This window comes from Lemur catta, chromosome 6 (assembly GCF_020740605.2).
Source record: "Lemur catta isolate mLemCat1 chromosome 6, mLemCat1.pri, whole genome shotgun sequence".
Classification (NCBI taxonomy): domain Eukaryota; kingdom Metazoa; phylum Chordata; class Mammalia; order Primates; family Lemuridae; genus Lemur; species Lemur catta.
Genome location: NC_059133.1, coordinates 57,014,958 through 57,028,847, shown reverse-complemented (window position 1 = coordinate 57,028,847; position 13,890 = coordinate 57,014,958). Strand labels below are relative to the sequence as shown.

The 13,890-nt window shown below is 37.4% G+C and overlaps 1 protein-coding gene across 3 annotated transcripts in view; it reads right to left on the bottom strand.

The window, feature by feature from the left end:
• The window catches only part of TFCP2 (transcription factor CP2), a 52,304-nt gene that overhangs the window by 21,764 nt on the left and 16,650 nt on the right, over window positions 1-13,890 (bottom strand). The gene's annotated exons all lie outside the window — the stretch shown is intronic.

Genomic DNA, 13,890 nt, shown 5'->3' with positions numbered 1-13,890 from the left:
AGGTACTCACTAGAACAGCTAAAATTAAAAAGAACTGACAACCCCAAAGTTGGCAAGGATGTGCAGCAACCACACTCAGACTTTACCAGCAGGCCTGTAAAATACTATAACCATTTTTGAAAAAAGGTTTGGCAGTTTCTTAGAAAATTAAACATGCATCTGTCCTTTGACTCAGAAATTCCACTTACAGGTATTTATCCAAGAGAAATGAAAACATAAATCTACCCAGAGACTTGTATATGAATGTTCATAGCATAAAAGCAAAAACTGGAGAGAACCCAAATATTCGTGGATAAGAAAATGGATGAACAAACTGTGGTATATTCATACAATGGACTACTACTCAGCAAAACAAAGGAATACAACAACATGGATGAATCTCACAGATATAATGCTGGGGGGCGGAAGCTAGACACAAAGAATGCATAATGTATAATTCCATTTATATGAGAGTCTAAAAGAGGCAAAGCTAAAGAGAATAGTGGTTGCCTGGCCGGGAAGGGAAATTTCTGGGGAAATAAAACTGTTCTATACTATGATAGGTGAGTGTTAACAATGGTTGTAACTATACAGCTTAAGTTTGTGCATCTCAATGTATATGAATTTTACAAAAAAAAACAAAACTATTGAGTAGAGGATGGGGAATAATAGATGGAGGTATAAATCCTAAAAAAGTAGTAGCATATTGATGATTTTTCAAACAGTGTGATGGGTAGAAGGGGGTTCATCATACTATACCATTTACTTCAAATTTTCTATAATAAAAACTTTTTTTAAAAAAAGGAAAAAATATGTATAGGCCACAGAGTACTTCTGGGTACAAAAGAAAGGGAACAGGGCACATGAAATAAAATAAACAATTATGATTCTTCCAAAAGGTTAAACATTAGGGATCTAGTGATTTTTGTCAACATTCCCCACATTTAAAATGGAATACGCTTAAACTTTTACCTATAATTTAAATTATACTTATAAAATAAAGAGACCAAAATCAATTTTTTACTATTGACAGATAAAAAAGCAATCCTTTATATGCACCTATATCCCTCAGCAGCATACACACATTTTCTCCAATACATTAGATTATAGGGTCATTACATTCAGACAAGAATAGAATTGATAAAAGTCAGCCAGGTGTGGTGGCTCATACCTGGGCAACATAGCGAGACTCCATCTCTACAAAAAATTTTTTAAAAATGAGCTGAGTGTTGTAGCACATGGCTATAATCCTAGCTACTTAGGAGGCTGAGGCAGGAGGATCACCTGAGCCCAGGAGTTGGAGGCTGCAGTGAGCTATGATTGTGCCACTGTACTTCCAGCCTGGGCAGCAGAGTGAGATGCTGTCTCAAAAACAAACAAAAAAATAGTGGCCGGGCATAGGTGCTCACACCTGTAATCCCAGTGTTCTGGGAGGCCAAGGTGGGAGGATCCTTCGAGGCCGGGAGTCTAAAACCAACCTTAGATCATTCACAATTTGTTGCCAGATTAAATAAACAACAAACAAACAAAAAAAAACACCTAACCTGGGGAATATAAGGAGACCCTGTCTCTAAAAAAAAAACAAAAAACAAAAGTTGACTACACTTTACACTGGACCACACTCATGTGAATCTTACAGACAGCATTATAAATTCTTCTTGGAAAACAAAACAAACAGCAAATATTTTGATTATTGACCTGATATATGGAGATGTAATATTTTTTTTTGCTAATGTCTAAATAGCAAGGATATATGTTATTAGTTGAATCCATTAGCCTAAAGAGTTTTTATGAAACAGGTTTCTAGTTGCTAAAAAAAAAAATATTTCAAAGGCCAGAACACAGAGGGTACTTTCCTCTTCCTTAGAGTTAGAGATGTGTGTGCTTTGCTCATATAGGTGAAGAGTGGAAATGGTAGGTAATCTGTCTTCCTGTCCATATTAGTTTGTCAAGTGAAACATACTATTGTTCCCTCAATACTACTTAAAACTGTACGGAGTTTTCAAAAAAACTACTTAGTCCCAGTTCTTCCATTTCTTAAAATCAGAAGCTAACACTGCTCCCACAACAAATAGTACAGAAAATGATGCAAAACATCACAAAACTTAAAGAAACATACTGTTAGCCTTTGGGAGACTTTACTGCCACAGCATTCTCAAATACATCACATCTGATGATTCCTTGAAAGATTAGTGAAGATTGCCAGGAAACAAGGCAAATAGGATTTTGCAACATAGCAACAGGTCAACATTTATGAATGGAGGGTGTTTTTTTTTTTTCCTTCTCAAATATCATTGCCAAGCAAGGTTAATAAGTAGTAACAGTTCCTAGTCTTCTCAGAATCATGTGGCATTACACCTAACCCCCCACGACTAAGCAAAGGACTGTCATTTGGGGCTGGAGTTCTAAAACTGATTCTAAAAGTTATCCCTAAAATTAATTTGAAACAGTACAGCCAAACCAAATACACAAGATTGTATTTCCTCATCAGAGATTTTAAGATATATAAATCCTAAATATATTTGAATTATTCATGTTCTTGCTACATTGCATTTCTTTTACCCTGCTGCAGGAGCAAAAGAGTACTAGTAAGTCCCACATTCATAGACATAAAGGGTAAGATTACTGGTAAATACCATTCTAGGCCCCTGCTTATAACCAACCAAAACCAAACACATTCAGCAAGAAACAATTTTGAAAATACAAAGGTCTGCTCTTTTCTCAGAGATGAGTTGAGTATAGATTAGGAAAACCCAAACCCATTCTGGGTAGAGTCTTAAGTATTATAGTTGCTGCCAATGTATAATTTAGCATTTGACTATGTTCTCTGATTGCTTCATGTATTTAATTCATTTCAATGAAACATAAGCTATTTGAAGGGAAGACTTCTCTTTTATGTGCTTAGTAAATATGTATTGATATGATTTATACTTTTGTTAAATAAAAATCGTGTAAGTTCATTGTTTTGGACTAAGCTCCTGTGCTAGGCTCCAACAAACCAGACTAAAAATCAAAATGGAGTCACCCATGTTAAAATTCCACATCACCAAACCACGTTATCTGACTTTCCAAGAAATCAGGAGAGAGGTAATAGACAATTTTCCAAACAAGCCAGTTTAAATTTTCTATCAGCACTATAACAAAGTTTCCTGTACTTTATTCCTTACCACAAAAAGTAACCTGAAGTAACCTGATGTTAACCCTGTTATTTTTTTATTATTCTGTCTCCCTGTCCCCACTTTACAAGAAAAAGTAACTTTGAAAAGTAACTAATACACTCTTTGTTCTTTGTTTCTACTTTATGCAGCTCTGTCTATAAAGCCAAACTCTTCTGCTCAGCTCTTTAGAATATTTATTCTATTTTATGGAATGAAGTGTTGCCAGATCCTAGAATCACAAATTAAGCCAACTAGGATCTTTAAACTCCATTTCTTGTAATTTTGTTCTTTGACAGTTTGTTTGCATTCCCCAGAATATTCAGTGCTATATACATTGTGATCATTGTGGAACTCTTGACATCTTACCATATCTCTGATCAAATATAAAGGTATAGAAATCATACCTGTTAAAAGGATAAGTTGAGTATATGTTAAAAATGTGCAGCCCTAAGTGAAAATCCACAATGAGAGTAGAGGAATAGCAGAAAGCATCTGAGTGGAAGTAAGGGAGAAACAGAAGCAATATCGGGAACAATCTTTCCTGTATGTAACTACGTTTCCAGGAAGAGCTGCTTCATGTCCCCAGAAGTATAAATTACCCTCTTGAGATAAGGCAGCCCCTGAATGGTCTCTACTAATTCATAACTATGGCTTAACTTCTCCCTTCAGGCCTACCAGCTGTTTGAGATGCTATCTTCTAGAAAGAGCATACAAAAGGGAGAGGGTGAGGTTTGGTGCATTTTGCCTTGAGTAAGACCTGTAGTAGATGGCCGTCTTACTTGGACAATAAGATGTAGTGAATTTCAACTTCCCTATTTGTAACCCTCATTTAGTCTCCACTAAATGATGAAAATAAAACATTTGAAACAAAGCATGCTCATATCCTTATGTTAGCTACAGCTTGAAAGAGCAAGAATTGAAGAGACTATGCCCTACTCTGAGATCAGCTTCAAAAGAAAAAATAACCAGTAAATAATTGGCTGTAAAAACTTTAAGGCCAGGCACAGTGGCACAGGCCTGTGGTCTCAGCTACTTGGGAGGCTGAGGCAAGAGGATTGCTTGAGCCCAGGATTTGGAAGTTGCAGTGAGCCATGAGCTATGATGATACCACTGCACTCTACCCAGGGCGACACAGTGAGACTCTGTCTCAAAAAAAAAAAAAAAAAGAAAGAAAGAAAAGAAAAGAAAAAAGAAGGTTTAAGGCTGAGAAGAAAGTAGACTGATTTTCTAGGATTTGTGGGAAGGATGATGTAAGGTCAGATCAGGGAGGAGACCTGGCAAGGAGAGATGGCCCTGCAAGTCTTAACATGAAGTCAGTAAGATGTCCTGACTGCCAAGTAAAGGCAAAAATTACCTTATCTTCTGTCATATGTGATTGCAGATTTCTACTACTAAAAAATCTCATACAACTACAAAGCAGCATATATGATTTTTAAAATTTGTCTTGCTAATTATTCTATCATCCAGAAGGTAGAAGAAATGAGTAGAATTATAGTTTGGAGTATAATCTGAACAAGAAGAAATTGATCAGAAAAGGAGAAGTGGTAGGAGCCTTAAAAGAAAGCAACCAAGCCAAACAGGCAGGAAGAAGAGCATGGAGCACAGCTAGATGTGGCTCCTAGACTCTTAGAGAACAGGATTCAAACAGTAAGGGAGATGGGACCCAAGCCCACGGTCTGAGGTGCTAAAAGGGAATAGGATACTATTGAGGTTCTCAAAAATGAAATTCTGGCAATCTCACGTTATCTGAGAGAGAGGGGTGATATCTAAAGGGACTAGCTAGAAAGTTCACTCATCAACTCAGAATCAGACGGACATGCACAATATATATAAAAAGGAGGAAACTATTTTAAAAAAATGGCACTCATGTGTCACCAAGAAGGAAGCTTGAGCTGAAGCCCAGAATGTGCTGAGACTTACAAAAATGGTAAGGAAGGCACAGGCCCACTCTTTGATGTAAATGGCATATTACTTAACACAAAACAGAGACAGAACATCTCAATTCCTGTTTTTCTTCTATGTTTTCTGTAAAGAAAAATCATCTTGAGAGAACAAATATTAGGAAAAGTAGATTAATGACCAAGATAAATAAGGAGTCTAAATGCCTAAATGAATGAAAATCTCCTAGATGAACTATATACCAGGAGAATTAAAGAATCTGTAGATAACGCCAGGTGCAGTGGCTCATGCCTGTAATTCCAGCACTCTGGGAAGCCAAGGCAAGACGATCACTTGAAGCCTGGAGTTCAAGACCAGCCTGGACAGCAAAGTGAGACCCTGTCTCTACAAAAAATTTAAAAATTAGGTGGGCATGGTGGCATGTGCCAGTAGGCCCAGCTACTTGGGAAGCTGAGGTGGGAGCATCACTTGAGCCCAGGACTTCGAGGTTGCAGTGAGCTGTGATCATGTCTCTGTCTCTAAAATAAATAAATAAAAATGAATAATATTAACATTTTAAACATCTGCAGATGAGATCTAAGTGATACTTTGTAAACTCAGACAAACTTCATGATTCCAATAATGCCAAATATCATGTTAGCTTTTTAGGTCTATAGTAGGAATTTTCCAAATGAGGGGAGAGTATATTCTTCATATCTTATACCAGAGTGATGTGACATGAAGTCCAAGCAACACTGTAGAACAGGTTATTAAAAGCATAGTTCATGAATATAAACTAGCATCAGAGATCACTAGAAGCCATAAACAAACTCCATTTTCCTTTATTTTAATATGGTTTGGCCAGCAAATGCTATACGCATACAGTACTTGGATTTTATCAATGCATAAAATAAAGTCTCTTGACATCCTTTTGCAAGGTGAAAAATATGAACTTTGTAAGTTAAGTGGCTTCACAGATAACTATACAACTCTACCTAAAGAGTGTAGATAAATCCAAAAGAAGGTTTACTGGTATGCCAGAGGGCCCTAAATGCCCTCTGAAACATTTTTTATAAATAACTTGGATGAGAGCATGGAAAAGGAGGATGATGAAATGTGCAAATGACAGGAACCTGGGTTGGGAAAGCAAAATACCCTGTATAATAGAATCAACTTTTTTTAAAGTAATTCCGCGTGGCTGGAACAGGAGGTTAAACCTAAAGATAAGATTTAATAAGGATAAATAAAAAGTCACATGCTTGGAACTAAAAATTAACAATAAAATGGCTCAGTACAGTGAGAAATGACCAAGGCTTTCAAAAAAAATCTATTTCAGTGAGACAGTGTGATATGGCTGCCAAAATCACTATCAGTTTTCATTAAAAACAAAGTCTAAATGAAGGAAATGTCATTCTTCTCTATACAAAGCAGATTACACTTGAATACTGTACTTAGTTCTGACTGTGGAAATTTGAGAGGACTTTAAAAATCTAAGGAGAGAGACAAGAATAAGTGAAGTAACCTAAAGTCATGCTCTATGAAGAGTAACTAAAGGGTAAGAGGATATCTGTTGAAAGCAAAGAAGTCTTGTTAGGTCTACTCTGTAAAAAGATTCAATTATTTCTTTATAAAGATGAGTTGACTCAGGGTGGGATGAACTGACCTCTTTAAAATGCCTTCCAAATAATAAAGGGACTAAATGTTTTGAGCCTGTTCAAGTATTAGAAGTTCGGTCTAAAAAACTTAATAGTAGTGGTGAATATGCAAAGGAAGGTTAAGTCAATCTTACTTAGAACAACTCTACTTAAACACACACACACAGAAAAAACAAAAAGGTGAATTCCAAAAGTCATTGTGTGACATTTAAAGAAAAAAAAAACAACAAAGCACAAAACCATTAAAGAATACAGTATGACAACTGAGCTTTACTTATATCATCTTTTCGCATTCTGAGAGGCTGAGGCAGGTAGATCATTTGAGCTCAGGAGTTCGAGACCAGCCTGAGCAAGAACAAGACCCCTGTCTCTACAAAAAAAAACACAAAGAAATTAGCTGGACAACTAAAAATATATATATAAAAAAAAAAAATTAGCTGGGCATGGTGATGCATGCCTGTAGTCCCAGCTACTTGGGAGGCTGAGGCAGTAGAATCGCTTGAGCCCAGGAGTTTGAGGTTGCTGTGAGCTACGCTGACGCCACGGCACTCTAGCCCAGGCAACAGAGTAAGACTCTGTCTCAAAAAAAAAAAAAAAAAAGAATTTAAATAATATGACCAGATCCCCAAAATAAGCAACTGGGTAAAAAACAAACAAACAAAAAATGCATAAAAGAGAGAAAAGGGGAGAAAATAAATGTGCTTAACCGTCTGGCTCCATTAAGTGAATAAGACAAACACCTCTTTTCCTCTGTCTTCTCACATGCTTTAATCTTGTGACTTTCAAACCTCTTTGAATACCATTCACATTTAAGTAAGCTGTTTTGCATTAATACCCAGTACATACATACATGTGTTTGCATCTATAGAACTGAAACAAGTTTCACAAAACAATACTTACTAATTTTGGTATCTTCTACTTGACTTCATTTTTTAAATGCTGACTATAAACTGCAGTTTGAAAACCACTGCTCTGGTCTGTCACATCCTTTAAAACTTTGTACTAACATAAAGCAAGTTTATTTATAGTCCCTTTAACAGTATTCAAAAAACTAACATAATAAAAGAAAGTCTTTCAGATCATTCAGCTACTTAAGAACAGGGATATTATCTACATAAATAGATAATTAAACAAATACAGACACTCACACACATAGTACTCTGGAAAAGTGACTCTTCCAACTTATTGGGTCCCTTTTGGCCCTCTTATATATATCACATAATTCACCACTGCAAAGCAAGAAAGACTGCTGTTCAATCTATTATACAACATATTTGTACTGAAGATTGTCTTAAAAACTACAGCCTAGATCTTGCTTTTTAAGTCTCAAAGTATTTGGAAATAAAAGTTTTCCAGTCATCTTCCACTGTAGTTGAATATTCATTACTGAATTCAAAGTCAGGTGTGTATGATAGGCATTTAAATACCAGTGGCTCTCAATCTTAGCTGTGCATTGGAATCACCTGGAGAGTTTTTAAAAAGCCTTTCCAGGCCATATCCCATGTCAATTAAAACCAAATTGGGGGAGGGGAGAGGCTGGTGAGCTTAATTACTTAGTGCTGTGTATTAATAGGCCAAGGTAATGGGTTTGATCTCTAAGTCATCTAGGATAACCACCTTTTTATACCAAGACCTGATTTTACAGAGATCCTCAACAAGCCATCTTGAAACATTATCACAAAGGGTGAGGGATTTTGTTGAATTCTATGCATATCCATCACCACTACTGGGGTAAAAACACTCAGTGTGACATTGATCAGTAAATCCCTTCAAAATCTTTTCATTTAATTCACTAAATAGTCTTTGAGCTCCTACTATGTTCTAGGCCTTATTTTAGATGGTAGGGATATAGCAATAAACAAATTAAAGGTAAGGTCCCTTTACAGAGCATAACATCATTGTCATAGCAATAAATCATACTAAATTATTCTGCAAACACCTATTGTTTTCTTCCTCTCTAGTTCATTGTCTTTACAGTATTACTAATACTGAAGGAAACATAAGTGACTTATTTAAAAATACATAGTAAAAATGATGCAACTCAAAAGAGCCTGCTATGTTTCTAGAAGGTGTTTTATACAACTGTCCTGAATAGCTTAACTATTCCCCTCCAATTTCAACCCAGGAACATGGACAGTTGTGTATGACACCACAACACAAGTAAGCAGTAGATAAAACTACATCATTATCTGGATTTTTTGTAGTCCCTGATGGAGACACTGGTCATCTGACAGTCCTTCTTTGGGAATACTGTTTCTGGAACTTTTTCCCAAATCTCAAAACTGGGCTTAATGTTCTTTAAGCACTTTAAGAAGTGCTTCTTCAGTATAAATCATTCTATTTCTGCAGCACAGTTATGAGATCAGTTTAGATCAGTTATGACATACCAGATATACATTTATTATGTACATCTCAAAGTTTACCCCAAAATTAAGCTGATTTCTCTTTTTTCTCCCTAAGTCTTTGAGTCCTACATTTCTACTCTGCTAAATTACTTGTCAATTAACACTTATATCTATAAGCAATGTGCTTTTATTTTCCTTTAGCTTAGAAAGTCACTTAAAACTTCTAATTTCAAATCTATTGCTAGCCTCACTTATTTTGGAAACTGAAAAGTATCTGATGAAAGTCAGAAACAAATTTACTTCCAGAGTGCTTGTAGGATATTAAAAGTTTAGTCAGGCTGGGCACAGTGGCTCACGCCTGTAATCCTAGCACTCTGGGAGGCCAAGGTGGGAGGATCGCTTGAGGTCAGGAGTTCGAGACCAGCCTGAGCAAGAGCGAGACCCCCGTCTCTACTAAAAATAGAAAGAAATTATCTGGACAACTAAAAATATATATAGAAAAAATTAGCCGGGCATGGTAGCGCATGCCTGTAGTCCCAGCTACTCGGGAGGCTGAGGCAGAAGGATTGCTTAAGCCCAGGAGTTTGAGGTGCTGTGAGCTAGGCTGATGCCACGGCACTCACTCTAGCCAGGGCAACAGAGAGAGACTCTGTTTCAAAAAAAAAAAAAAAAAATTTAGTCAAAGAAATCTGAATCAGCAAAGCCAAATCTCAGGAGACTTGCCAGATATAGGCCTGCTTTCTGAGTTTTTTTCCATATATTACAGGATTAGCTCTTAACCACCCTACAAATCTCATTAAAATGCTGCTAATTGAAAACATCACCTGTGGCATCATTAATACTAGGCTCTTCCATTAAATTTCTAGAATCACTGACTCTTCCCATTTAGGTGAAAAATGCCAATTTGCAACAATATTCCTGGGTTATATCTTCAAGGGAATCTCACAATTTTGATATAAAAAGTAGAACTCCCATTTCAGTATTCAAAGATCTGATGTCTACCATCACAGCATGACATAACTGAAAAAACACCAATAGAGATTTTTGGTTTTGTCTTCTTGTGACTAAGGGAATCCACCTAGCCCTTTATAGTGCTGAGCCTCAAAGCTTCTTTTCAGATTCAAAATGTCTACCATCTAGTGCTTTTTTTTCCCCTTGCAGTTATGCTTCCTTCTTTGCTGGCAAGCATCACTTACTACCTATCTTTTTGGGATTCTTCTGTCTTGCTCATCCTGTCCCCCTTACCATGCCTGGCTTCAAAGCAGGACAATCTCTCGAGTCCCCCTTCCTCCCTGTACTGAAAGACAGGCACACTGTTACAACTTCACCAGGTTCACTGTCCCACTGCTCAATAAGAAGCCAATACACTGAGACAGCAGGGGTTACTGCAGAGAGAGTTTAATGCCATGTTAGTAGACAGGAGGAAGTTCTCAAATCCATTTCCCTGAGAATTTGGGAGAAATGGTTTTTAAAAATAGTTTGGCAGGCAAAGGGCAAGACAATTGGGTCTGCTGATTGGCTGGGTTCAGGTGGAATCATAGGGGTGTAAAAATTGTCTTTTTGTGCTAAGTTCCTGGGTAGGGGTCTCAAGACCAGTTGAGTCAGTTCCTTGGTATAGCCCACTGGTCTGGGTGGGTCAGTTGTTCCATCAGAGTGCAGGGCCTGGAAGATATTTCAAAAACGAGCCTTAGGTTTCACAAGGGTGATGCTATCTATGGGAGCAGTGAAGAAAGCTAAGAATCTTTATGACCATCAGCTATCTGATTCCTGAGTAGTAAGCAATTGTAGGAAACCAAGCTCGGGAATAATGGCTGGTTATATATCTATTTCCCCTACCACAGTTCCTATCTTGTGGCCCTTAATTTTACAAAGGGCAGTTTCATTCCCCGCCTGGGCTTCATCCTACCTCATTCCTGAGGCGTGGGCTAATGAGATGGAAAAGAGTAGACTACTGATCTGACTTCTTCCTGCTGACAAGACGCATGGTTGGGGTTGAGCCCAAGATAAGAGGAACGAAACTGTTTTGCAGTTGTCTTCAAGTATTCATGGGTACATGGTTGCAAACCTAAGGTTTGCATGACAACATTAGTACTTTCATTTATAGTCTTAGCACAGTACTTAAGTGTGCTAAATAGATAATGAGCCTTAGGATAAGGAGTGAGAATCCTAGCTTCAGGAGTTTCTGCAGAACTGATCTAAAGTCCTGCGGAATTCAAGTGAATAATCAGGAATGGGGTCACTAGTAGAGCACTGCTGTAGCCACAAAATTTGGGAAACTTTTTCTACTTGGGTTTCCATTTTCCTGAGGTATTTATATAGATATAGCACGTAGTGCTTAACACTGCACAGACTCCCCCTTGTTTAGCCAACAGGAAATCTAGCACTACCTGATTATATGGGACAACCTAAGCTATAGAGCTGAAAAATCTTTGTTGAGCCCTACGGCTCTTTGCAGTTTCTTCTGTGATCAGTCCTAGAGTTGCAGACAGATTTTTACATGTCTCTGTTGGTACTACTCTGTAGTTAGGGACTAGTATTCACAACAAGCTTTGCTACCAGGTGTCCTGGTATCTTCCAGGCAGCCCTCTCTTAAGGCTATGCAGGAGGGAGTAGAGACTCTCAGTTAATCTTTTCTAGCTCAGGTATGGAAAGACCTGACTGCATTAGTGGAGATTCTCTACAGATGTAAATTTGTCCCCAACCACACACACACAAGACAGCTTTGCAGTGTTACTTCTGTGGCAGCCATCCCAAAATATGTCAAAGAAATATATTTTGGGATAAAATATTTCTAATTTCTTTCAGTGCTCACTTTGAAATTAAAAGGTTTTACATATTAAAAGCCAAGCTGGGCCGGGTGCAGTAGCTCACGCCTGTAATCCTAGCACTTTGGGAGGCCGAGGCGGGAGGATCACTAGAGGTCAGGAGTTTGAGACCAGGCTGAGCAAGAGCGAGACCCTGTCTCTACTAAAAAATAGAAAGAAATGACCTGGACAGCTAAAAATATATATAGAAAAAATTAGCCCAGGCATGGTGGCGCATGCCTGTAGCCCCAGCTACTTGGGAGGCTGAGGCAGAAGGATTGCTTGAGCCCAGGAGTTTGAGGTTGCTGTGAGCTGGGCTGACACCATGGCACTCTAGCCTGGGCAACAGAGTGAGACTCTGTCTCAAAAAAAAAAAAAAAAAAGCCAAGCTGTTATCTATGGACTAAGGAATGGGAAAAAAACAAACTGGAGCAAATTTAAATATATCATCCCCTATCTTTTTGGTCAGTCTCTTAGTCCTGTGAATAGATCAGTATAGTTAAACAGCTGTGTCTCATTCCAGGAGCTGCTGGCATTGCAGATGAGTTTTTCAAGAAGAAAAACAAGAGTTAATATTTGGAACAATTCATAAAATAGTTTCCTTAGTTTAGAGAGCATCCAGCTGAAGCTTCTAGGTGTTAAACTCAAAGCATCTTCAATTAAAGTAGAAGTAGGCAGTGACAATCTGACAGATTTTTTTTTTTTTTTTGCCTGGAGTTTGTGTATCCCAAAGTATGTTAGCAGGGTCTAGATAGTGGCAATTTCATGGAGTCCAGGTCAGAAAAATTTGAAAACGTTATCTGGAGACTTGTAGCCAGGAAAGAATTCAGGATTCCATCCAAATTGTAGGCAAATAACAAAAACTCAAACAGTGGACAAGGCTAAAATGTAGCAACTAGTGGACTATAGTTTCTTTTTTCTGAACCATTTTTTTCTCTGTCCAGTTTCCCATTTTTATTAAAGACAAATCATAGTAGGACCAATTTACTTGCAAATATGAAGTTTAGTCTCATTATATTTGGCTTGATTATTTGCAATAAAGTACAGTAAGAATAATTATTGGCCATATAGGCTTTTCTTTTTAAAACTGGCTTTGTTGGAACTTTTCCATAGGAATCTCAGGTTACATTTGAAAGCCTCTCAACTGAAGCCAAGGATTTATCTGTGCCTTTAGATACCTATATGAATTGGGTAAATTCCTCTTTTCTCGAGGTCCCAAAGTAACTTGGGGTTCCAGGACCTGTCAGAAAGTGACATTCTTTACTACCACAGATCAATAAATGTTACTGATGGGGTACCTGGCCAATTTTTCCAAAGGGCCTTTTATAGGCCTTATAAAGTCAACCTTAATTCCTTAACACAGTCTGGGTATCTCTGAAAATAAGCTATTCCAGTCAAAGCCTTGGTAAAATAAGCAGTGTCTTTCACTGTGTCCTGTTATAGAAGAAAACAGATTCTTACTGAACTTAGGCAACTAACTATATTGCCACAAATTACTCACAAATAGTTTTCAAATTCTGGAGAAATCAAGGAGAGAGAAAAATAAATGCTTCCAATTTTGCTTACAAATATACACTTCGTTGTAAGCTATAAATAGCTCAAAAGAAGGAAAAAAGTTTTCTTGATTTCAAGGAAACAAAACACAAAAAGAATTAGCAATGTTTTAAAAAAAAGTCATACAAAATTAGTCCCATGTAATTAATTTCTGTTCTGTTTGAGGTTAAATTAGCAATACTCATGGATGTATCAGCTTTTTTAAAAATTTATAATATATTTTAATTTTTAATTTTTTTTGTAAATAGAGATGGGGTCTCACTCTTGCTCAGGCTGGTCTCCAATTCCTGACCTCAAGCAATCCTCCTGCCTCAGCCTCCCAGACTGTTAGGATTATAGGCGTGAGCCACCACACCTGGCTCTAGCTTTTTAATTAAAGTCCTGGAAGTTTGTTTTGTTTTAGTCCAATGGTATATAATCTCCAAAGTTATCAGAAACCTGTATTCAAGAGAACCCGTCAGTCCTTTCCATGACTTTCCTTGAAGAATCAAACTTTGGACTGTAGCCAGTTAAAAAA